Source organism: Saccostrea cucullata, unplaced genomic scaffold, assembly GCF_032062105.1.
Source record: "Saccostrea cucullata isolate Sc308-1 unplaced genomic scaffold, CSIRO_AGI_Scuc_v1 ctg8427, whole genome shotgun sequence".
Classification (NCBI taxonomy): domain Eukaryota; kingdom Metazoa; phylum Mollusca; class Bivalvia; order Ostreida; family Ostreidae; genus Saccostrea; species Saccostrea cuccullata.
The window spans coordinates 18,865-24,898 of NW_026926784.1; the positions used below are offsets into that span (position 1 = coordinate 18,865).

The 6,034-nt window shown below is 35.1% G+C and overlaps 1 pseudogene; it reads right to left on the reverse strand.

Annotated features, from left to right (window-relative positions):
* Positions 1 to 4,142: 4,142 nt before the first annotated feature.
* Positions 4,143 to 5,147, reverse strand: LOC134272649 (uncharacterized; annotated as a pseudogene).
* Positions 5,148 to 6,034: the final 887 nt, after the last annotated feature.

Consider the following 6,034-nt stretch of genomic DNA (forward strand, 5'->3'; position numbering starts at 1 on the left):
TAATAAAGAAATCTTGTTTTTCTGAAATTAAATGACGCTTCTTGTTGTAAAACAGGAAATACGCCACATTGCCTGTAAATGTTCCATGCACTTAAATGTATTAAAATATATTTGCAGTAGGTATTGGCATGAAAAATATATCTCATTGTTGTATCTAACTAATGACGAAGGATATGGAGATAACGAACAGTTTTCAATCTCAAAGTCCATAAAACAATACAAAATAGGAGCAGAGCAAACATCCAACTCCGAAGCATAAGAGGTGGGATCAGTTGCCATGGGGGAGTGAGCATCCCTGCTGACCGGTCACACCCGCCGTGTGCTCCTTGTCATGATCAGTCCTGGTAATAACGAAAAATTCCTTGTCAATTCAGTGTATAAATAATGGACAAACAATTAGTATGAAAAACGTCAGTCAGAATTTGACTCAATGATAAAATGTATTTGCTATACTTTTGAATATATTTTTGTCTTAAATATTTGATTTGTTTTATCGTTATAGAGATTATGAACAGGAACATGAAAGTGTATATGCTATTCTTCGTCATTTTCATGCCTCAAATTTCATCATCAGAAGTAGATTGCAATTCTAAAGGTGAGTAGTTTATCTCAGCAATATGAATTATGTCTGATTTTCCTTCTTAGTGAGGTCTTGTTTATATTTATTATTCCTTGAATTTTCATTAAAAAACTGCATTTTATATTTGATAGGAGGTCGTTCAAATGAAAGACGCCTACTTTTAATCGGAAAGACTGGAGTAGGAAAAAGCACGACAGGGAATACTATCCTTGGTAAAGATGTCTTCCTTGCTCATGACTTTGCAGCGAAATCAACAACAAAAACATGTCAAGTTGAAAAGATTAAGAGAGACAACAAGGACTTGCTTGTTACGGATACACCTGGGCTTGGAGATACAGCATTAGGATACGATTTCTTCAGGACACTTGTTGAGATTGCACAAGGTTTTGGATTCATGACTCCTGGGCCCCATGCTATTCTTTTTGTTCTTCGGCCTGACAGAATTAACATATACGACGAAGAAAGTCTACAAGCATACTATAAAGTGTTTGGTTCTGAGCTTAATAAATACACTATTGCTATTTTTACTCATGTACCATATTCTAAGGAAAAAAGTTTACCACATTATATTGATTCAGTTGATCAGAAATCTGCTTTAACCAAACTCATGCATGATACAAACTATCGGTATGTTATTTTCGGAGATCCACAAAATAGAACGAGGCGTGAATTGGATGTGGAAATATTATTGAAAAAGATAGAAAAAATGATTGAGCAAAATAAGCCGGAATGTTTTCTAAATCACTTTTCAAATATGACTGAAGATGCAATTCAACAATTTGGGATGGGTGATCGAGACAAAGGCAGAGAAAAACTTAAAGAAATCTTTAGTTGGTTGATAAGCATTATATCTCGAGTGGCATTGTCATCTCTACTTGGCTACTACTTTGGCTTCATATTTAGCAGTATAGGAATTATTGAAGCGATTTTTCAGCTTATATTATATTTTTTTTAATTTATCTGTTTCAATATTCTGCTTAAAAACGAAAGTGTTGATTTCTCTTTGATTTGATATTTTTCATATTTATGCATGAACAAGTTATAAGATCATTTCTAACTGTCCCCGTTAAAATTAATACTACTTTGTCATATGCATGCATTTGCACGCACATGCAATGCATATGAAAATCCGTATCTTTTTGCATTTTTTAGGCGGAAGCCACTTAATACAATTGCTTTGATGACTTTTACCTCTCAAGATGTCAAAGGTCTTTTTTTTGCCCCTTTTCATGGTACTCCAAACGGATATATCTTAAACTAAGGGCATACAACCTGCTACTCATATTCGACACCCTTTTTCAATCTTTATCGTTATTATCATATCAAAAGCATGTACGTGTTATGACTGATTTTAATTTAACCTTTGCACAAGAATCCAATTTTCCATCAGAATTTCATTGGAGAATAATTACTTTATTTGTACGATTTTTTTTTTAGGTTTTCAGTACTTTTCAAATATCATATCATGTTATCATATCATGTTTCTTGAATTTACGTGCGATCTGTGCATGGCCTATTTAGGGTATATCCTTTCAATAAAATCAATTTATTAGGACCCTTCTATTATTCTCCAATGAATTCATGAAGACCCCAACTTTACCCTCCGATGTGCTTGCATACAAATATACGGCAGTGTCAATTAAATAAGTAATGTACAGAAAATATTTTAATAAAATAGTGAAGAAAATTTTAAATTCAAGTTATTGGTTCATAGAAAATCTGTAAATAATATTTTATCTAATTAGAGAATACATATTTTTTAAGAGAAAATATTACTTGATCTGTCTCTCACTGCATACAAACTACGTCACGTTTTAAGAAATGACGTCATATTGACAAGTGTATTGCGATCAGTGATTTGTTTATAACTTGTTATGTGGGATTAAACTAACGACAAAACAGCACCCTGTAGTAAGTTTTTATGTAGTTTGATGATTTCTTAAAGGTTAATTCAGCAAATCAACTCTTTTTGTGGAATTTTAAAATGTTGTATGACGTATATTTTGTATGATGTCTTGGTTAAGTTTTCCCGTACAAATTAGGCTCTGTCTTCTTTTTGTAACCTTAACTGTGCTGCGTAAGTTTCATCTTTCTTGACCCAATGGTTCTGGAGAAGACTTTTAAAAGACTTTTTCTATATATACCTATGTGAAACTTTGATCAGCCAGTGTAGCCTCGCCGACCAACAAGGGTCGGGATTCGAGCAAACTTGAATCTATACTACCTGAGGATGCTTCCACATGAGTTTCATATTTCTTGGCCCAGTGGTTCTGGTAGAGAAGATTTTTAAGCGATTTTTCCTATATATTCCTCAGTAAAACTTTGATGAGCCATTGTGGTCCCACCCTCTCCATGGGTCATGCTTTGTACAATTTTGAATCTATACTACCCGAGGATGCTTCCACATGGGTTTCATCTTTCCTGGCCCAGTGGTTCTAGAGAAGATTTTTTAAAAGATGCTAATAATTTTTCATTAATTCATAACTATCTTGCCTTGGAAGAGGGTTTGGCCCTTCATTAGTTAAAACTTGAATCCCCTTCGCTCAAGGATACTTTGTGGCAAGTTTAATTGAAATTGTTCCAGTGGCTCTGTTCTAAGAATGATAATTTTAAAGTGAAAGTACCAATCATGAATTTCCTCCGTTTTATGTATTAAATTGTCCATAAAAAGGGACTTAACCTGTAGCGATTTTGTCCACACCCGAAATCAAAGACTGTTTTCAAGAATTTCCTTGTTCATGTTGATTTTGGTAAGACAGATAGCTTTGGGCATACGAGAGTATAATTAAAGAACATTTTTATTACATTTTGATATACCGATTGAAAACTGGTTTCTTGAATTAAAGAGGAAATTTTAACTACTGGTGAGTATTCGTGAAAAAAATTAAAGTTTTGCATACATGAAAATAGTGATATCACAATGTTCATCCCTATTTTGAACATGATGCTTCATTAGGTAATTTGTCATGGGACTTACACCACATCTCATTTCGAACAAAAACGACATCTAAGGCATGTCCGTCTTTTAGTTTACCATTGTTGGAAAGCTGTGAGTGTTCGCTATATCCAATAATTTCTTGGAAATATTTTCTCAATGCATTAAGATTTTCTAGAGATTTCTCCACAATCACCCTTTGACCGTCCCAGACTCTGTATTCAATTGTCCACACCTCCACTGTAAAACGCTTCGACCTAAATCCATCCTTTAGCGATTCGAGGATCGCCAATTCCGCGCCTTCAACGTCCAGGGAATAGAAATCAATATGAAAGACTTTTATTATATTCAAGGCTTCTTCCAAACTAAAACAGGGGACAACTACTTTGTTTTGTTTATTTAACATTTTGATATTATATTTGTCAATATGTTGCTCAACTCCACCTTTGGTATCTCCTCTAATGAATGAGATCGATCTCTATGTATTAGATAGACACCCACACATCCTCTAGGCATGGCGCCTTACCTTGTCTATTCTTTGGCACAAACCTGGATTAGCTTCAATAAGAAGTCCCGCCCAGCTATGTTTTCGTTCTAACCATAATGTATTGGATAAGAATCGTCCGTCGTAAGCACCAATATCAACAAAAAATCCTTTATTTTTTTTAACAATTTCATAAACAACTTGGTCTTGCTTGGCTTGTGAATACAACTAATCTGCATTCTCTACTTTTCGGTAGGGATGAGGAGCTTTAAGATATTTGTTGATGTTGTAGACTTTCTTCTTTTCTGGGCAGCTTGTGCCGTTTGGAAAACTATATCTCGTATTACACCATGTCTTAATGCGAACAAACACTAAATCAAGAGCATATCTATCCTTACCGGTAACGTCTGTTGATAAATGTAAATGTTCAAAATATCCCCCAATGTTTTTGAAATAGTCTCTAATTTCTTTCAATTTCTTTCTGGATTTCTCAACCACTATCTTTTTACCATCCCATACCCTATATTCAATGGCCCAAACATCCACTGTGAAGGTACCTGTGTTGAGTCCTGATTACATGGATTCAAGGACAGCCATTTCTGCCCCTTCAACGTCTAGTGAATAAAAATCAATATGGTTGACGCCTATTGTGACCAAGATCTGCTCGAGGCTGAAGCAAGGTACAGTTATTGTGTTTTTCCGGTCTAACATTTTCAAGTTGTGTTCATCAACATAGTTTGCGATGCCATCTTCACCACTTTTTATAAATGAAATGTTCTTTTGAGTACCTGATAGACAAGCACATATTCTCCACGCATTTCTCTTTAATTGATCTTTTTTATAACACAGGTCAGGTTTTGCTTCTATCAGGAGACCATCCAATTGCGTCGCCTCTATGGCCAATGTGAATTGGATAAAAACTCACCATCATGCACACCAATGTCAACAAAGAATACCCCATCTTTCTGAAGAATTTCATAAACATCCTTATTTTGATTTTCTTGGGAATAGCGTCTCTCCCTATGTTCTTTATTATTCAGTGTCCTTTGTGGGGGTAACAAATAATGTTCAACTTCTGATTTTGTCAATCCAGATTTCTGAACATGTTTCTTTGACACTTTCAAAATTAGAACTCTGGTAGAGTACACCTATGTGACTACTCCAATAACAGTCAGGATGAGCCATAGAGTGCTTGATTGCCTTCTTCTTTTCATTCTAAAAAAGGAAAAAAGTGAAGACGAGAAACAATTGGCGATCTCAAAAACATTGATAAAAACAATTAAAATTGTGAACATGGCGTAGAACAAATATGGAATGAGGTGACTAGGAGGAGTAAGCATCCCCTGCAATAATCATTTGAGCAGATTAATGATAACGTAAAGGTTTTCACGTGTATTAGTTTGTTGCTTGACTATCAATTGTGAAGATAAAATGAACAGCATTTAACCTTAAATGTCCAATAAAAAAAATTAAGGCCAAGCAAGGACGGATCAGAGGCAAGATCAGGTGCAGATAGGAAGAAAGCATTCCCGTCGACTTATTACACCCCACCTTATGTCAATGTCTTCTTCTGGAAAGCAGAGAAAGCAGAGGAATCGTAGTCAATTTGGTTTTTAAAAAAATAAAGAATAACTATTTAAATTTTTGGTGATTTTTTAAAAAAAAATTTTGTTGTTTAATTTTTTTTTCATGATGAAGGATATGGAGGTAACGAACAGTATCAATATCAAAGTCCATTAAACAACACAACATGGGAGCAGAGCAAACACGGACCTCCGAAACATCAGGTGCCATGGAGGAGTGAGCATCCCCTGCCGACCGGTCACACCCACCGTGTGCTCCTTGTCAATATTGGGAAATAACGGGAAAAAAATCCGTCGTCAATTCAATGTATAAATAATGGACTAACAATTATCATGAAAAACGTCAGTCAGCAATTTGTACCCATGGGCATCTTTTTGAAGACAACTACGGGTGTTCTGGGACCCGGTTAAGGTAGATTGTGTTCTGTGTATAGGCAATGAGACAATATAGG